Genomic DNA, 21,293 nt, shown 5'->3' with positions numbered 1-21,293 from the left:
TTCTTCAATTTGTTAATGTGGTGTATCACACTGATTGATTTGCGTATAGTGAAGACTCCTTGCATTCCTGGTATAAATTCCACTTGATCATGGGGTATGATCCTTTTAATGTGTTGTTGGATTCTGTTTTCTAGTATTTTGTTGAGGATTTTTGCATCTGTATTCATCAGTGATATTGGTCTATAATTTTCTTTTTTTGTAGTATCTTTGTCTGGTTTTGGTATCAGGTTGATCATGGCCTCGTTTAATGGGTTTGGGAATGTTCCTTCCTCTGCAATTTTTTGGAAGTATTTGAGAAGGATGGGTGTTAGCTCTTCCCTAAATGTTTGCTAGACTTCACCTGTGAAGCCATCTGGCCCTGGACTTTTGTTTGTTGGAAGATTTTTTTATCACAGTTTCAATTTTTTTACTTGTGATCGGTCTTTTCATATTTTCTGTTTCTTCCTGGTTCAGTCTTGGAAAGTTTCACCTTTCTAAGAATCTCTCCATTTCTTCCAGGTTGTCCAGTTTTTTGGCATAGAGTTACTTGTAGTAGTCTTTAATGGTGCTTTGTATTTCTGTGGTGTCCATTGTAGCTTCTCCTTTTTCATTTCAAATTTTATTGATTTAAGTCCTCTCCCTCTTTTTCTTGATGAGTCTGGCTAAAGGTTTATCAGTTTTATCTTCTCAAAGAACCAGCTTTTAGTTTTATTGATCTTTGCTATTGCTTTCTTTGTTTCTATTTCATTTATTTGTGCTCTGATCTTCATGATATCTTTCCTCCTACTAACTTTTCGTTTTGTTTGTCCTTCTTTCTCTAGTTACTTTAGTTGTAAGGTTAGATTGTTTATTTGAGATTTTTCTTGTTTCTTGAGGTAGGCTTATATAGCTATAAACTTCCCTCTAAGAAGTGCTTTTGCTGCATCCCATAGGTTTTGGATCGTTGTGTTTTCATTCTCATTTGTCTCTAGGTATTTTTTGATTTCCTTTGATTTCTTCAGTGATCTGTTGTTTATTTAATAACGTATTGTTTAGCCTCCCTATGTTTATGTTTTTTACATGGTTTTCCTTGTAATTGATTTCTAATTTCGTAGCGTTGTGGTCAGAAATGATGCTTGATATGATTTCAGTTTTCTTAAATTTACTGAGGCTTGATTTGTGACTCAAGATGTGATCTTTCCTGGAGAATGTTCCATGTGCACTTGAGAAGAAAGTGTAATCTGCTGTTTTTGGATGGAATGTCCTGTAAATATCGATTAAATCTATCTGGTCTATTGTGTCATTTAAAGCTTGTTTTTTCTTATTAATTTTCTGTCTGGCTGATCTGTCCATTGGTGTAAGTGAGGTGTTAAAGTCCCCCACTATTATTGTGTTACTGCTGATTTCCTCTTTTATAGCTGTTAGCATTTGCCTTATGTATTGGGGTGCTCCTGTGTTGGCTGTCTATGTATTTATAATTGTTATATCTTCTTCTTGGATTGATCCCTTGATCATTATGTAGTGTCATTCCTTGTCTCTTGTAATAGTCTTTATTTTAAAGTCTATTTTGTCTGATATGAGAATTGCTACTCCATCTTTCTTTTGATTTCCATTGGCATGGAATATCTTTTTTCATCCCCTCACTTTCAGTCTGTATGTGTCCCTGAGTCTGAAGTGGTCTCTTATAGACAGCATATATATGGGTCTTGCTTTTGTATCCATTCAGCGAGCCTGTGTCTTTTGGTTGGAGCATTTAATCCATTCACATTTAAGGTAATTATCGATATGTATGTTCCTATTACCGTTTTCTTAATTGTTTTGGGTTTGTTTTTGTAGGTCCTTTCTTCTCTTGTGTTACCCACTTAGAGAAGTTCCTTTAGCATTTGTTGTAGAGCTGGTTTGGTGGTGCTGAATTGTCTTAGTTTTTGCTTGCATGTAAAGCTTTTGATTTCTCCGTTGAATCTGAATGAGATCCTTGCTGGGTAGAGTAATCTTGGTTGTAGGTTCTTCCCTTTCATCACTTTAAATATATCATGCCACTTGCTTCTGGCTTGTAGAGTTTCTGCTGAGAAATCAGCTGTTAAGCTTATGGGGCTTCCCTTGTATATTATTTGTTGTTTTTCCCTTGTTGCTTTTAATAACTTTTTCTTTGTCTTTAATTTTTGTCAGTTTGATTACTATGTGTCTCAGTGTGTTTCTCCTTGGGTTTATCCTGACTGGGACTCTGTGCTTCCTGGACTTGGGTGGGTATTTCCTTTCCCATGTTAGGGAAGTTTTCAACTATAATCTCTTCAAATATTTTCTTGGGTCCTTCCTCTCTTTCTTCTCCTTCTGGGACCCCTATAATGTGAATGTTGGTGTTATTAGTGTTGTCCCAGATGTCTCTTAGGCTGTCTTCATTTCTTTTCATTCTTTTTTCTTTATTTTGTTCCGCAGCAGTGAATTCCACCGTCTGTCTTCCAGGTCACTTATCTGTTCTTCTCTGCCTCAGTTATTCTGCTATTGATTCCTTCTAGAGTATTTTTCATTTCAGTTATTGTTCATCTGTGTTTGTTTGTTCTTTAATTCTTCTAGGTGTTTGTTGTTTAATTCTTCTAAGTCTTTGTTAAACATTTCTTGCATCTTCTTGATCTTTGCCTCCATTTTTTTTCCGAGGTCCTCGATCATCTTCACTATCACTATTCTGAATTCTTTTTTCTGGAAGGTTGCCTATCTTCACTTCATTTAGTTGTTTTTCTAGGGTTTTACCTTGTTCCTTCATCTGGTACATAGTCCTCTGCCTTTTCATTTTGTTTATCTTTCTTTGAATGTGGTTTTCATTCCACAGGCTGCAGAGTTGTAGTTCTTATTGCTTCTGCTCTCTGCCCTCTGGTCTACCCTAACCCTTTTAAATTCCATTATTGTACAATTCATCATGCAGGTGGTCAGATAAAAATGTGTTTTTAAGAAATGCAGAAGGGTTTTAATCTGCTTATGATTTTCTGGGATATAAAAGTCTATAAAGCTACTAACCTTCCTGGGGGTTAGATTTGTTTTATTTTTACTATCTAGCTGTCATTCTTCAGACTGCTTATTTAGGAAAAAGAAATAAAAGGTACTAAAGCCCAGTGTATATGGATGACAGTTTGGTATAGTTTCTTAAATAAACTGATTTTCTGATTGTACAGAAATAAGATTGAATGAGAAATTCAAAATCAGCATATCTTAAACTCGGGTAGAGTGATATTATTAATCCATAAGAATCTGATTCTTCTCATCTTCTCTGCTTGGGTTTTAGGACATAGGAAATGGTTTTGGTGAAAACCTTTGTTGTTGCTTTCAGTGAGTAGTTCTTGTGGCCTTAATGGGGTCAGAGCCTACACTAGGCACCTTCTCACTTATGACCTATTTATTTAATTCTCACAAGGATGGTGGGAGTTAGGGGTAATCTCCATTTTATAGATGAGGAAAGTCAAGGTATAAGAAATTATATATCTTGCTCAAGATCATATTCTGCTAAGAGGCAGGGCTTGAATTCAAGCACAAGTGTCCTATCTTGAAGACCCCTGTTTTTCCTGCTACACCATTGCCTCTTCTGCACATTGGAATTATCAGTAGGGGAAGATTATATTTCTGTTGGGCTCATCATTACCATTAGCAATGGTCAGTGTTTAAATGCAGTGCCCCTAGCAAAGTTTCTGGAAGAATAGCCTTCTCTTTATCAATTGCCAAACCAAGAAAACTCTAGTGTTCTTCAGTTCATAGACTGTTTTGGCAGTGTTTACACTTGTGAACATACAAAACAAAAAAAAGAAGCACTTGAGGAGACTATAACTGAAGTGGGTGGGTATGGAAATATCATGGTTTGTGGTGTCCTTAAGATTTAGATGCCTGAGACTTGCAGGGATTGGGGCCTGGTAGTTACATTTGTAATACAAATAGCATCATAGGTAAGTGTCTGCAGTGCTTTAGTCCTGCCCCTTCTGTCTCAGGGCTCAGTGAAAGGTAACCTTTTGACTAAGATGGATTCTATTACTGCAAAATAGTTCCTAACAAGGCATTTATCTATGTTACAGATATGTTTTGTGACTATGCCATTCTTCTAAAACTAAGTTAGAAAGAGATAGCCTTTGTGAGTGTCTACAAAATGCTTGGAACTGTGTTGGATGCTCAGGGAGGGATCAGCACTGAACAGGACATAGTTTCTAGAAGTACTTCTATAGCAAATGGTAGTGCAGTTGGACAGCAAAAATAGGCAGATGTTACAGCGATAGGTGTAATAATAAAAAAGTACGCAACATAGAATAGAGCTATTAAGTGCGTTTTAGGAAATCTGGGTATAGGAGCTGAGGAAGGCTTTCAAAGAAAGTGCCTTTAAAGCATAAGAAATGATTTTCTAGGCAGAGGAAATTGCAGGTTCAAAGACAGGCAAGAGGATGTGAAACAGCATAGCCAAAATGCCGTGGGTCCAGGGTAAGAGAAGGTAGGTAGAAAGGTTTTACAAGATAGCAGAAGAGGCTCGTGGCAGGTCATGAAGAGACTTGTGGATCATGGAGCTCAGACATTTGAAGGCCACTGAAGGGCTTCAGCAGGAGATCACCATGATCAAATTTGTGGTTGGGAAACATCAGTCAGCAGTGTGGGGACAGATTTCAGAGCAGCAATATCAGAAGCATGGAAACCAGTTAGCACCTCATGCTGCGCAAACAGATTAAGGAAGCATTGGCATTCTTAAATAATTCCTAAATTTGGCTGTAATGTTTAAATATTTTTAAGTGCCTTAAGTGATCAACTTAGATCTTTAGCTGGCTTCCCCAGGGAAACAGCAGCAGAGATGGAGATCTGCATATAGAAGGTACATTGGGAAGTACCGTTAGCATCAATACCTGTAGGGGAGTAAAGGATGCAGCACTGGGCAGAGGGAGGAGTTGAGCAGTGACGCAGTCACGCAGAGCCAGTTCATGGGGTGCTCAGGAGCTGGTTGGCCCTTAAAGGCAAGGGAGCTAGATCTTTATATCTCTGAGGCCAGTCATTGGATATAGACTGTCCCCAGGGACGGGGGAGACTCTTGTGGGGTGGGCAGTTCCTGGAGTGGGACTCAGCTAAGAACCATCAGTTGCAACAGTCTGGCAGCTGGGGGAATGAGTGCTCAGATGAAGCAAGGCATCCACTATCACTAAAGATGTAAATATTCTCCTGAGAACATTCTTGTAGAGTAATCATGCTCAGAGAACAGCTCTCTTAGGCCTTTGCACTTGCTCTTCCTCTGCCTGCAGTATTCTCTCCCCAGCCGTTTTGTGTGGCTGGATTTTCTTGTCACTTGGTTTTTACTTCTAATACCTCCACCAAAAAGGCTCTTCTGTTCACTCTCTATAATCTGCTCCAAGCCCCAACAGTCACTGTCAAGGACGTCATCCTGTTTTCTTTTTCTTTATAGCAGAACAAGATGAATACAAATCTCCCTATCTGTCTCCCCACTCCTAAATTGTGAACTCCAGGGATCTGCATCCCCTGCACCCAGAACAGTAGATGCTCAATCAATCTTTGCGAAATGAATAAATAAAAATTAAATTTAAGAGAATGGATATCAGGAGAGGTGGAATTTTCCAAATGAGGGATCCTGAGGAATTCTTATCTTTTGCTTTTGACACTGGTGGGACTCAAGTCCAGGAAGAGGGTTTGTGTCTTATCACTCTTCTATGGTTTTCAGTCACCCACAGAGAACTACTGGAGAATATCTCTTGATCATGTTAAGATGGATAGGCCTCTGGCAAGAGCTTAGCTCTTAGATCTCACATTGGGTATCATTTTTTTTTTTTTTTTTTTGGTCTCTGGGATGTTTGAGGGCTTTTATTATTCTAAAATAAAACTATCTTAGAGGAACATAAATTATCTATCAAAGAGACTTGGAATTTTAGCATAAAAATCACGTGTGGAATTTCTGCAGAATTGACAAGCCGTTACTCCTCTATAATCACCTAACCCATTTTCTTTCAAATAGAAGCAAACTGAAAAATGTAGTAATTTTCAAGTGTAGAGGCAAAAAGACACTTAGTACAGCTTGAAGATTCAAATTATTCTGGAAACAACACTGCTGTACTTGGCTTTAATTTGAACTTCAGCTCTTAGGAACAGATTTAACATCTAGCCTCATGACAACTGCTGACTTTAGAAGGGCCTGTGCAGGGCAAAGCATAGAGGAAAGAGACTTCTTTTCACTTTCTTTTGATTTCTTCTGCCTGCTTCATCCATATCACTGTACCTTATATGGTGATCCTGTCCGGGAAGCACTTACTGTGTTTGTTCGAGAAGAATGGAAGGAATCTTTGGAAGTCATTTATTCAAGTCCTTGTTAATAGCCAGGAATAAATGGACATCAATAACATAAATTCACTTAGCTATATTTAAATATTTAGATTCTTTACTAAAATGTTCGGTCTTCTGATTCAATTAAGAGTTCAGAGAAGAGACAGGAAAGTGTTTGGGTAGTTATCAAAGGTGCTGAGGGGCTTCCCTGGTGACGCAGTGGTTAAGAGTCCTCCTGCCGATGCAGGGTACATGGGTTCGTGCCCCAGTCCGGGAGGATCCCACATGCCGCGGAGCGGCTGGGCCCGTGAGCCGTGGCTGCTGAGCCTGTGTGTCCGGAGCCTGTGCTCCGCAATGGGAGAGGCCACAACAACGAGAGGCCTGCGTACCGCAAAAAAAAAAAAAAAAGAAAGGTGCTGAGGATATTTAGGGCAGATCTGCAGTATCTTCAAGCAGCAGAAAAGAGAGTAAAGAACCACAGAGTAGAAGTGGGGCCAATGTGGATGCAGATTTGGCTTTATTAAAGGAATTCCCAGTCAATGATTAGAGAAGCTCAAGGTAGAAATGGAATGCCTCAGAATGTGGTGAATGCTCAGTCCTCTAAGTGTTCAAAGAAACCATGGATAGCTTTTGCAAAAGAGATTCCTGAAAGAATTCAAGAAACAGAAGCAAGATGATCTTGCAGCCTTAAAGTTCTGTAAGCACAAAGAGAGTGACTTTTTATGATTTTGTGTCACTAGGTGGTTCTTTTTTGCCATAGACGCTCTACACGTTTTTATCATAATTGCTATTCTCTTTGAAACCAAGCTTTCCTTTTGACCTCTGCATCTTCCCAGTCACTTAAATCTGAAAATCTGAGTCTAAATAAATACAGATCAATCTCTCTCTCTTTCTCGTACATATCCCTCCCTCATCCTCAGCCTGTTGGTTTTTTAAGTTAAAATAGTCTTTTATTCAGTCTTTATTTTTATTAAAGTTATACATGCACATGTAGCAGCAGAACCGATTCTAAACTGGCCCTATTCTGTTTCTAATAAGATACTGAGTTGCTTTTCAGAGACAACAGAACAAAACTGCAAGTCAGGCAGCTGAAGCATGGGCAGAGGAGAAAATTTTGACTTCAAACAACACCCGGAACCAAAATTTCTACCCCCCACTCTCCCCCAAGAGGTCAAGTTCCAAAGACGTCCAGTAGAAACCTGCCCTGCCAGCATTTCCACATACCAACCCTTCTTTCTGAACTCATACAAGTTTGATGGAACCTCAAATTGAGGGAACAGATTTGAGCCATACCCCCTGTCTCTTTGTCTCTCCACCTTGCAATAAAATTTTTCTTTCCTCAAAAGCCAATGCCATAGTATTGGCTTATATGCATGTTGGGCAGCAGGCCCTTTTCTCAGTAATACACAGTTCAAGAGTTAAATGATTTTTTTTGGCTGTGCCATGAGGCTTGCGGGATCTTAGTTTCTGACCAGGGATTGAATCCTGGGCCCCTTGCTGTGGAAGTGCGGAGTCCTAACCACTGGACCACCAGGGAATTCCCTAAGAGGCAGATGATTTTAGACTTGTGAAAACAGCAAGAAAACCTACTCTTCATTTCCTCTGTCTATTTAAACTCTTTTGGCTCTTTCATCTGGTGGGTATATATCATTATACTTCTACATAGCAAGTTCATATTTCTAGCTCTTAATTTTTCAGATTTAGGAGTGATATGTTGACTTCCCATGGTAAGGATTTAGTTCTTTCACTACTTTCACCATCTCTTCTCTCATCTCCTCCCTCATTATATTATAACTTAGGTTAAAAGCATTATTCAGTCTTACGTTATTATGACTATTTGAGTTGAAGCATACAGTACGCACTTTCCTTCCCAACTTTTTATTTTCCCACAGTTAATAATTATGTTTTTTGTGTGTATGTTTTCTTTATTTTCTTTGTACATACTCATCATTAATTCAACCCAAAGCTCTTCTATATTTTTCTCAGTCTCTTCTCAATTCTTTCTTTAGGTGTATCAGTTAATTTATCAATTTCATTTTCTTGAAGAAATGCTCTCCTAGAATCTTTTGGTTGTTTTGACATGCTACAGTCTGGACTGGTTGCCTCTACAGCTGGTGCACAGATGACTTTCTGAGATTTCATGTTCTCTAGTGATCCTTATCCTTCATGGAAAGAGCCCCCTTTTTGCTGTATCCCATGTTTTCATCCTTCTTGGTTGACTCCCTAATTTTGATGGAGTCATTCATTATCTTCCAGAGAAAGGGTGCTTGGGGTGAAATTTTTTGAGACTTATTTGAAGACTTTGAGAAGAAAATGTTTTTATTCTACTCTCATACTTAATGGTAATGTTTGGCTGGGGGAATTCTAAAACAAATTTTTTCCCCAAAATACTTAATTGTAGGGTTTTCAAGGTTAATGTTAAGAAATTAAAAGCCATTCTGATTCCTGAGACTTTGTATGTGTTTTTCTCCCTCCCACTCCTTGGAATCTTGTAGGATTTTCTTTTTTCTCTCAGTGTTATGAAATTTCACAATGATGTCTATCTTTATTTGTTGTGCTGGCCTCTTGGATTGGCCTTTAAAATCTCAAAAATGATGACCTTTAGTCTTGGCTGTTTTCTTGAATTATTTCTTTAACAATTTCTTCCCTTCTGTTTTCTGTTTTTTTCTTGTTGAAAACTCTACTATTTGGCTGGTGGATCTCTTGGACTATCTCTAATGTTCCTGTCTTCCCACTCATGGTTCTTGTCTGCTTGTCTTTTTGCTCTCCTCTCTGGGAGATTTACCCATCTTCATTTTCTATACTATCTGCTGAGTTTTTCATCTCTACTATCACATTTTTAATGAGTTTTGCTTTGACTCTCCTTTTCTCTTTTTTGTTGCAATAGCATTCTGTTTTTATTTCACGGATATATCTGTTTATTTCTCTAAGTTTATTAACATTAGTTTTCTTCCCCTTGATCCTTGAAGAGTTCATTTCTTCCAAGTTGTTTTTCTTAATTAATTAGCTAATTAATTAATTTTTGTTTTCTGTCATTCATGATAGGTACTTTTCTCATGTATCTAATAATCCTCATATGTAAGAATAGGAAATTAGACCTGATTAGAAAATCTCAGTGCATGGTTGGTGATTGTCATCTATGGGATGCACCACAGGATGTTCTGGCTGGACATTTTCATTGAAGGACTTCTCATGTCAATATCTGTAGCTTCATTTGGGCTGGTCAGATTCACCAAAAAAGAATCTTTTCATCTCCTGTTTGGAGGATATTTGTTTGTTGTTACAATTCTGGAAGCCAAAATGGGAAAGAGAATTTTATATCTTAGCGTTGGATATGTAAAGATTAATTTTATACCTTCATGTTCAGTATCATACTCCTATTCTTATTTGTGTCAGAAGTCCTCCATTGTGAAGATCCTCTATTTTACCCCTTTCAGAGAATAAACCTCCTTTTGAAGGGAAGAAGGGCTTTTGGTGATCTGTTTTTCAGATAGACTGCCAACCAGTCCTTTTACTTTCAACTCCATTTCTAGAAGTACCTGGTGCTGCCAATTCCTGAGCCTTTGGGGGATTCCGTATTATAAATAAGCTTGCTTCAATCTACCATTTTACCCAGAAATCTCATTCCTGTTATTACTACCTCAGAAATCTCTCTTTTATCTATACTCTATTCAAGGTCACAGTCAGTATCTCTATTATGTTTTAAATGTATGATAGCAGTAGGTTTTAAAAATAACTTTGTTTTCTGTGGTAATATTAGCATAGGCTTTTTATTGTCTTACCTTCTTAATCAGTGAGCAGCCTAAATTTCACTTTTACATGTCACCTCCTGCTTGTAAAATGGCAGTGTCTCACTATGTCATTAGGTACCGATTTTTATCCTCCCTTCCAGGCTTTCTGCAACAGAACCATATCTTTCTGGGCAAGTAGTCCATTGCACCCTACACTTAACCCAGTAAGTTTGGATTCCTTATGGTCCCTTTCCTGCTTTATGACTGTCTAACTCTGTGTCATTGCTTCTTACTGTTCTTAGAACCTGAAAGTCCCTGCCTACCCTTTTCTGATGATCACAATCTTATTTTTCCCTCACCACTCATTTCCAGTGTTACCTCATTCATGTGATCTTTATCTTAATATTTATTCATTTAATCATACTTTTGTTGAATCAGTATATATTTATTGAGCTCCTACAATGTACCAGGCAAATGCTAGGCTATGAGGATAGAAAGGAAAGCAAAGAAGACATTGTCTTTGCCCTCATGGATCTTATAGTGCAGTGGGAACAGGATAGAAGTAGGAGTTAGATGTTACATAAATAATCGCACAATAAATATATAGTTATAAGTTGTGATGGATATTATGAAAGAAGAGTATGAAGTCTTATGAGAGGAACTAATTGTCTCTGGGAAGTCAGTGAAGGTTTCCATGACTAAGTGATAATTGAGCTGTGAGTGGAGGATGAGGTAGGGGCAGAGCATTCTTGGTAAAGGGAAGAACAAGTGGAAATGTCAGACGGTGTGAAGACTAAGGAATGTTCAAGGACTTGAAGGAAGGCCAGAATAGCAGACAGCAAAGAGAGAGTGGGAAAGTGGTAGATGGTGGGTCAAGAGAGTTAGGCAGGGGCGAGCTACAATAAAACAAGTCCTTGTAGTCTAAGAGCTACATCAAACAAGGCCTTGTAGTCCAATTTAAGGAATTCGGGCTTTACCGTAAGGGTAATGAAAAGTTTCTGGAGTGGTTTGAGTTGGAGAACTTACGATTAGATTTGTATTTTTACCAAGTCACTCCAATTGCTGCATGCAGAATATATTGGGTGGGTCCAGAATAGAAGCACGGAGACTATTCAGGAGGCAGTTATAATTCATACAAATGGGACATGATGGTAGGTTGAACTCAGTTGATGGCAATGGTGATGGAAAGAATGTTTGAGAGATATTTAGGAGGTAAAATTGACAGGACTTCTTGTTGGACCTTATCAGATGTGGCTGAGAAGGGAGGAGGAAGAATCAGGAAGGATTTTTGAGTTTCATGGCTTGTTCAATAGGGAAAATCTTGGTGCTGTTCACTGAGATGGGGAACAATTTTGTTTTCTTTTAGGACAGTAAAGAACAATGCCAGGCAGAGTGTGCTATCTTGCATGTGTTTCATCTTCCTGCACTAAAATATGAGCTTGCTGAGGAAGGGAATATGCATTAATTATCTCTGTTTTTGTTGCCCCTCCCAACTTGTCCCCAAAGTATTCAGCCCAGTGTTGATACCAGTGGAAGAGAGAAATAATGCTTGACCCTGGTTTGGGGAACTGAAATATGACTGAGAGTTTGCACTTTTTTTTTTTTTGCGGTACGTGGGCCTCTCACTGCTGTGGCCTCTGCCGTTGCGGAGCACAGGCTCCAGATGCGCAGGCTCAGCGGCCATGGCTCACGGGCCCAGCCGCTCCGCAGCATGTGGGATCTTCCCGGACCGGGGCACGAACCCGTGTCCCCTGCATCGGCAGGTGGACTCTCAACCACTGTGCCACCAAGGAAGCCCTGACATATTTTTTAAATGTAATTTTGTTAATATAGAATGACGGAAATTTTTTGGTTCATGTGTGATTTCCCCCCCAACATATTAATATTTTGAAGTCATCAGGGGAAGACTTTCTCACAATTAAAGAGAAACTTAGGGAATTCCCTGGCGGAACAGTGGTTAGGACTCTGCGCTTTTACTGTGGGTGGCACGGTTCGATCCCTGGTCGGGGAACTAAGATCCTGCATGCTGCATGGTGCAGCCAAAAAAAAAAAAAGAGAGAAAACTTATAGGTATTTAGGTAATACATAAAAGACCCTAAGAAAAAAGTCTTAAATCTTATAAATATTTCTTCCCTGAGTGCAAATCGTAGTTAGTTTAGTCTTCAAGAACTACTACATTTTCTAAAACACAAAGCCCTTTGTTAAATCTGTGAGTGCAGATGAAGAAACTGTAAGGACATCACCTTCTGTGTTAAAATTGATTGTTGAAAAGGCTATACACTGGATCAGATTTTTAATTTTGATGAAATTGGTCTCTTAATGATCTAAATCTGAAAGAGAAATTCCTAAGATTTAAGGAATAACTATGATATTGGGTGAAATGCTGTTAAACCAGACTGTGAAGGGTCTAAGCTTTTACTCTACTTGCAATCTAATATGTTAACCTGCCACAGGATATATATACCTTATATGTGTGTGTGTATAGTATATGTGTATATATATATGGGTGTGTATAGAAGAACACAAGACCCTTGGGTCAGAGGTGCAGATGGTTTATTACTCACAGCAGAAATAGCCAGAGCAACATCTTGTATCACTTCCCCATCCCCCAGTTCCCCACAGGGAGATGCAAATGAAGGCCAGATACTGCCTGCACATACAGTGGGTTTTCATTACAGGAAACAAATCTTGAATTAGGAGACTGAGTTTTTATCACAGTTGCTGATGACCTGTCCATTCTCTCCACTGGAGAGCTATTACTCATATCCCTGGAACATATTTAAATGTTCTCAGGGAAGAGAAGGGGGACTTCACTATTCTGGAATATCTCTGGGGAAGGAGGTGTTCTCTATCCTGGATTTGCTAACCAGTCATCCCTGAACAGAGCTTGTCAGTGCCCTTTGCTCAGAAAGCCTGGACTATGTAAGAAAGTAAGGAATCCATGGAGAATTATCTTGTAACAAATGCCAGTGGATATTTAACTGTGGTTAGTATTTGTATTGGATTGATATTGGTTGTGTTATTGCTCTGCTTACAAAGTTGCACAGGTTTAGCGTGAACTCTTCCAAATGTAATTTTTTCCCATAAACTCTCTAATTTTTAGTGCATAATTTTACAGAAAATAAAGTTTAGCAGGAACACATCATCATAGCAACAGTGTCTATTACCTTCAAATCTGGAAAGAAGATGAAGAGTAGATTTATCTTTTCCCTCCTCTGACTGGAAGTATTGGAATGAGGAGAGAAGAGTAAATGGAAGAAATGTGAGGAAGGGAAGGGTCCAGGATTTCATATCAATTGGAGAGACACTCTAAGACCTAAGAATGTCCATTCACTTAGAGGTAGATTTACAGTGAAGGTAATAAAATTTAAGCTTCAGATACTCCCATTGTTATAGGTCCTTTCCAATGCCAGAGGATGTGCCCTAGCACAATCATTTCACATTATCTTGTGTTTCTGTAAAATTTTCAAAAGGAACATATTTTAACTGCAATCAGTTAAGAGAGCTGCTTTTCCCGCTCTGGCTTCTCCTTGTGTTGCGTAGCAGTGGAGTGGCCAGTGATTTTTTCTTGTGTATGTGTGAATTAGTTAAGGGAAAATTGAACTGAGGATATAATGAGATTAGATTTAGTGGGATATATTTAAGCAGTTTGCAATATCTATAAATATTTATGTTATTGTTAGCTGGACCAGTGTAGAAATTGCCTTCAGGAATACTTCTACCTTCTGCTGTGTAAGCCCAACTGGAGTCATTTTAAGCAATTACAAAGCCAGAGGCCACATGATATGAGAGTGTCCTATGGTTTAACTGGTACTGGAAATATGGGGCTGCTGCAGGAGAAACAAGATTTGAAAAATTTGGAACCAAAAGCCAGAAGATGTAAAATGCTTCAAATATGGTAGCTTATATATGAAAGAACTTTGATAGAGAATCCCAAATTTGATAATATTCCCCCAAGTTTATATATTACCAAGAATGAGTTTTGAAGATAAAAGAAATTCTCAATGATAAAGCTATCAATAATAAAAGAAAATTTTGATAAATATGCTAGCAGAGACTAAATTATTTTTCTAGTGTCTCCACAGAAAATGATTTTAAAAAATTGTCATCATATTAAGAGGTGAAAGAAAGACTGTGGCCAAAAATGTAGGGAAAAAATAGAAGTGTGTAGGCAGTTAATTATTAGCTGTTATAATTCTAAATATTATGATTTTGTGGTATTTTCTATCCTTTTAATACCTACAAAGTTTTGGTTTCTTTTTTCAGTCTAAATAAAAATTCATGTTCATAATTAATTTTGTACCATAACTTTGTATTCTTTTCCTTAAAGACAGTCCCTCAAATTGTATAAATTTTATGTTCCACAAAACCCAGGTCTACCCTTGATCCTCTGCGATGTGCTGTCTCATGTCCTTCAATCTCCTTCTCCAAATAGATGGAGTGATCACTTTCAGAAAAGAGAGTGGAGCTCATGTATTCTTCAAGAGACTGTTCATAGCATCAGCTGAGCTCTTTCTTGTCTTTTACTCACCCCACTACCTGTGTGCTGTGACTCAGTCTATGATTAAGCATGAGATATCCAGCTTTGAAGTTACAGCTGAGGGGACAAAAAAAACAGTAACCCACACTATATCAGAGAAAAATTTTTGGGACAAAGCAACTCAGATTAAATATGAATAGCATGAGAAGAAATGACAATGCAACTATGAAAACAGATTTCAGCAACAGTAAAAGCAAGCATGAACAAAAATAAAAAGGAACAAACAATAAATTCAGTCTGGGAGATACCATAACCCAGAACAAAAGAAAATTCCCCACAGTGCTCTGTGTTATTTAGCAACTTAATAGAAATGACAGTCATGTACTATCTCAGGGAAGCGTTGATAGATACCATAATGAGGATGCTGTGGAGCACATAAGACAAATTGAGGACCAAACCAACACATCACAGAGCCAATAAAGTGATTAGAAACATCAGGAAACAAACTAGCATAGGTGAAAATAAAAATGCTGATGTAGACAAAAGGCTTGAGATAACCATAATGAATGTAGATGAAAAATAATAAGATATTTAAGGATTTAAATGTAAACTAATAGACACAGAGCATAGGCAAAGACATTCAGTCCAGTGCAAGGATGATGGATGACCCTGAAATGCATAATTAAACAAATGGAACTGAAAATGTATTCAGAGACTGATATAATAGAAGAAAAGTTCCATGAAATAAAGAAAGAACTGAATGAATAAATTGGAGAAAGATACTGTGTTCTAGGAAAAAATAATAAAAAACAATTGACATCTAGACGTAACCTGGTTAGGTTGAACTTCAGGGATAAAGAGAATTCTTAAGGTATCAAATCAAAGTAGAAAAAGAATATCACATACGAAGAGAAAAATTACATGCTGTCTTCAAGGTTTTTTAGTATAACAATGAGTACCATATTGAAAAAATAGTGGTCTAATATTACAATATTCAGACAGGTTGTTTTCAAGGGAAAGGAAACATACATTCTCACTAGTGTATCAAATACTTCAGACAATAAAACACTCATGAACCCTTTCTAGAAACAACTGGATGAGATTAAAGAAATAGAACAAAACCAAACCACCTGTGGTAGGCAGAATAATATCCCCCTCCCCACCAAGATGCCCACGTCCTTACCCTCAGAACCTGTGAATATATTACCTTATATGGCAAAAGGGACTTTGTAGATGCAAGTAAGTTAAGGATCTTGAGAGGAGGAGACTGCCTTGGATTATCCTGGTGGTCCCAATGTAATCAGAAGTTTCCTCTTACATGAAAGAGGGAGATAGGAGTGTCAGAATCAGAGAGATACTTGAAGATACTATTCTATTGACTTTGAGGTTGGAGGAACGGGCCATGAGCCAAGGAATGAAGATAGCTTCTAGAAGGTGGAAAAGGCAAGGAGATGAATTCTCTCCTAGAGCCTTCAAAAGGAATGCAGGCCTGCAGACACCTTGATTTTAGCCTAGTGAAATCCATTTTGCACCTCTGATGTACAGAACTGTAAGATAACAAATTTGTGTTGTTTTAAGCTTTGTTCGGTAATTTGTTACAGTAGCAACAGAAAAATAATATACCACCAAGCCAACCAACCAACCAAATAAAGACAAAGAAAGAAAGAAATCTCCCAGAATTTAGGATGGAGCCACCATGGTAAGAGGATATGGTAGTGAACATTGACTACCTTTGAATATGGAACTAAGACACATTAACTCTAGAAATTATGGTTTCAGGATAGACAATAATTGTATGGTCTGTTGATGGATTAGTTGACATGTTAGCTAGAATGTAGTTAGGATACTATAATGAGAAACCTAAAAGTGATTTGGCTTAAATAAAATAGAAATGTTATTTCATTCTCACAAAATTCTGGGTAGACAATTCAGGGCTGGTTTGGTGGCTGAGGGTATTGGGGTCCCAGGCTTCTGCTTTGTTATTCTGCCATCATCAGCTTGTGGCTTTCATCTCATATTCCCACATGGATGCTTCAGCAGCCACCGTCAGGTCTGCGTTCCAGCCTGTGGAAGGGTGGAAAACATATCTAGGCAAGGCCAGTTTCCTTCTCTGTCAAGGCTTGGCCCAGAAATTGCATACATCACTTCTCCAACATTTTGTTACCCAGAATTTGATCGGTTGGCCACAACTACCTGCAAAGGGGACAGGGAAATGTAGTCTTTAGCAGGGATGTTTTATACTCAGCTCAAACTTATATTACAATTGAAAAAAGGGAAAATGGAGATTGGGGAAGAAGAAGCAGTTTTTGCCACACTTGATAATGTAAAAATAATGATATAATCTGAGCCAAAGAGTGAGGAGGGAAACAGAAGGTGTTATGATCTGCTTACCACCCTCACATTTTTATAGTAGGAAGTCAGTTCATTGGAAGCATCTAAAGTTGAAACACATATTGAAATTATTTCAACTTAAAGCTTCTCATAATCACTTTTTGACCTGAGAGAGTTTTTTTTGAAATACTTCTTATAGTGGAGAAATATTTAATATTCAGGAATACTTCAATTTTACTTCATTTATTTATTTTTTTGTTAAATAAAATTTAAAATATTTTTTAAAGTTAAAATAGCATGCATATTATGATCTCATTTTAATAAAAGTCAATCAATCTTTCTGCATATAAGAATAGACAGACAACTAGAATAATATTCACATAGTGTTAATTATGGCTATTTATAGGTGGTGGGATTTTAGGCAGTTTTTTCTTTCTGTTAGACTTTTCTGTACCACTTTAATTTTCATAATGAGCACACATCATTTTAAACAAAATGATGAAGTCTTTGTTCTTAACGAAGATACAGTCATTACTAATGTGAGGAGGAAGGGATTTTTAAACATTTTATAAGGAGTATCATGAAATGTCTTTAATTAGTGCAATAAGACAAGCTTGAATTTCTGAAAATCTCTTTAACAACTCTTCTTAACATATTAATTATATTTGCTGTTTTACATATCTCCTTTCAGTTTTCCTGTCATGATTAGCAGTAAACCCCTCAAACTCAAAAGTGAACATTTTTAGATAGCAGTAAAGTGGAGATGTTTTTATTCTAGAAGTTCTTGCGGGACTTCCCTGGTGGTCCAGTGGTTAAAACTCCACTTCCACTGCAGGGAGCGAGGGTTCAATCCCTGGTCTGGGAACTAGGATCCCATATGCTGTGCGGTACAGCCAAAAAAAAAGCGTAGAAATTCTTGCATAGGGAAGGATCTCCAAGAAGCAGAGGGTGTGGTGATAGCTGTGAAAAGAAAAGGACTCAGACTGAATTCTATGGATTGTAGAAAGAAAGGGACAAATCCATGGATCTACCCTGGAAATGGTAAGAGAAAGTCAACCCTGTCGCCCTCTAAGAGCCACACCCTTACCTCAGACCTCCTGCTACTCAGAAAATGGTGTTTCCTACATATAACCTTATCTTGGGGTTATTGAGTCATAGCTTATTGGATCAGGAGTGGGCACTTAATCTAGGGCAGGCAGTACTTCAGCTGGCTGTTGACAACCTAGATGATTTGGCTTGAAGATACGATGTGTGCAATTTATGAATTATGCTCACTTCACTGATTGGTTTCACATGAAGCAGACTCAGAGGTGATCAAAGTAGAGGGAGGTCCTCCAGGAGCGATCTGGAGATGTACATCTGGGAAAGAGGAGGGAAAAGGAAGGGAGGAGAGGAAGGGGAAGGGAAGGAAGAGAAGGAAGGAAGCAGGAGTGGGCATAGGGAGCAGTTGAATGGTGATGCAGTCTCAGTGCAGGGCTCAGCAGATACTATAGGGAGTTCTGGACCTGGAGTGACTCTTCAGAGATGTCCTGAATCAGGACAAGAGGACTAGGCCTTTATCCTCTCTAAGTGCCAGCTGCTCAGGAAGGGGACAGTGCCTTGGATGAGGCAACTCTCTTTAGCTGAGGCAATCTGTGTATCTCTGTGGGGGGCTGACGGCTGGGGACTGTCTGCCAGCAGCACTAGCTGTGGCTAGGGGAAAAATCCCTTTATTTTGGAAGGGGATCTGGGTGACACTTCCCAGTATTTGTCCACTACAGTGCTTTTCACTTTTTTGCTGGCAACCAGAATCTCTGTTTTGGGATTTAAAGTAGGTAATGTGTGCGTTATCATTGTCCATGGAAGAGAGTGAAAGTCATGCTGAAGAAGGGGCCAGCAAGGCCATCAAGAGGTGTAGGGAAGTTAATGTCATAAAACAGAAGCTGTGAGGGACTTCCCTGACAGTCCAGTGGTTAAGAATCCACGCTTCCAATGCAGGGGGTGCGGGTTCAATCCCTGGTCGGGAACTAAGATCCCACCTTCCATGTGGTGCGGCCAAAAGAACAAAAAATAGAAGCTGTGAGCACACAAGGAAGAGCTTGAAGCAAGGCCAGAGAGCACAGAATGGTGTCACCAGCTGGAGTTAGGATGTTTGAACTCCTGTGGCTGAGCCCTTAGAGACACCTCAGCTCCAATGTGGTTCCTGATTTTCTATAGATGAAATTTTCCTTTAGATATATAGGCCCAAATCTGAAATTCCGTGGTGACCTAAGTATACATAATTCCTTGTAGCTTGATCTACATAAATGCAAGGAACTCAGAACCAGGATATATAGGCCATCCTGTCTTAGGGTTCATTTATCTTTTTCACCATTTCTTAATAATAGGGCCGCAAGTTGTGCAGGATGATGAAAGGTACAGGTCTACATTTAATGGTCTTTTATCACATTGATCTTGTGCCACTTCTGTGTTCCTGCCCCATGTCATTTATTCCTACATTACACTGTGTTCTGGAACAAAATATTATCACATTAGGTATTTAGTTAATAAGTACCCTGGAAGTATTTAGTTAAAGAAATGAGATTGAGCATTATTTGTTATTGACCTTCATAATAATATCAATAATATAAACATTTACTGTGTACCTATTACACGTCAGTGACTATGCAAAGGGCTTTACATACATTATTTCAATTAACACTCGAATATCATATAATAGGTAAGTTCCCCCCTGCCCCCCACCCTTTTTGCAGATGAGGAAACTAATGGTTAGGGGATTAAACGTCTTGTCAGAGGTCACAAGGCTAGTAAGTGGTACAGCCAGGACTTAAATCAGGCAGCTTGCCTCTAGACTATGTACGTAATTATACACTGCTCTATACTATAGATCTAAAGGATTGTAATCCTTATACCCCCAGTACTGGGCTTTTGATGGAGTAATGGGTGGTGGTCTGCCAAGCTCTGTTCTCCTCACCCAGGGACTGCTCTTTCTGAAGTTCAACCCTTTGAGATTCCTTTTTCAGGCTTCTCTCACAGCTGGCCTCTTTTAAGGGGCAGAAATATCACAAGACACCAGACACATGAACTAATTCTCACCAAGATATTGGATTGTTGAAACAGTTTAATTCTGTAAAACCAACCTCAGATACTGGATGTCTGGGAGCCAAGGGTACACTGAAGACAGGAGACCAAGTTGAAGCCACCACAGGCAAATTTCTCTTAGAGGTATTTTCTCTCCCACTGACCCTGTGTAAAGAAAAGCTTGTACGTAGTATAAACTTTAGAGTGCACAGAAAATAACACCCAGAGTCGTGCAGCAAATGGCAGCTGAATTTTAAAAGCTGAAATACAATCCAAACAAGGTTTATTGTACTTATTTTACTTATTTTGTAAATCAACATATTAAACTCAATAAAACATGGTCAAATACAGTTTTGGGAGAATGGCGGTGTTTCTGAGCTCTGTTTCAACTTCTTACTGTCAGTTTTCTTTCATTGCTTTAAGCAAGAACCTTTAGGTGGTAGCAGCACAGTAGTCTCTTTGTTACCTTGAATGCTAAAGCTTGTGCTGCGTGGTTGCCTAGCAACCCTTGTCTCTTTTGTGAAAAGGTATTTTTGTACTGTGCAATGCAAAATTTTGTATTTGTATTTATTGGCGACTTAAAATGAGATTCTTATTTCTATGTTAGAATACAGCAAATTCCATGTGGATCCATCAAATCTCTGAGTAGTAATTATGAGACAGTGAAGCCGTATTTGGTGAAACGACAAGCAATAACAGCCCCACAATCATAAAGACATTTCAAAATCCTGCTGGAAAGCATAAAGGACTCAAAGAATGTTCAGTTCTAATGGAACTGCATGTTTCTTATGAAATGTTGCTTTTTTAATATATAAATTATTAGTGCTCTCATGGGCTAAAGGTACTTTTATTGAAGATATTATCCTAAAGTTGCTTATCACTTAAAGTTATAGCAATAAGATGCAAAACAATATAAAACATGTATAGAATATTTTTCATTGTTTTTTTCCAGAATTTATGAACATGATGATTTGCCTTTTTTTTTTTTTTCCTCTCACTGAGGAAACTCTTAGGCTTTCATGTGATTTACATTCTAATTTTCATCTTTGAACTTGTCTTTCCTTGGTCTCTCAAGGGTTCTGAAGGTTGATAACCATAAGGCTCGAGAACTGAACCTCTATAAAGTATTCATGGAAGAAGCCATGGTCTTTTTTTTTTTTTGCAGTATGCGGGCCTCTCACTGTTGTGGCCTCTCCCGTTGTGGAGCACAGGCTCCGGACGCTCAGGCTCAGCGGCCATGGCTCACGGGCCCAGCCGCTCCGCGGCATGTGGGATCCTCGCGGACCGGGGCACAAACCTGCGTCCCCTGCATTGGCAGGCAGACTCTCAACCACTGTGCCACCAGGGAAGCCCCATGGTCTTCTTAAAGTCAGGAGAAATTAGATTCTGATCTGCAGAGATAATCTTATGGCAAATATTTGGCTGCTACAAACATATAAGTTAAGTTT

The sequence above is a fragment of the Globicephala melas genome, chromosome 12 (genome assembly GCF_963455315.2).
Source record: "Globicephala melas chromosome 12, mGloMel1.2, whole genome shotgun sequence".
NCBI lineage: Eukaryota > Metazoa > Chordata > Mammalia > Artiodactyla > Delphinidae > Globicephala > Globicephala melas.
This window is presented reverse-complemented; position numbering follows the sequence as displayed.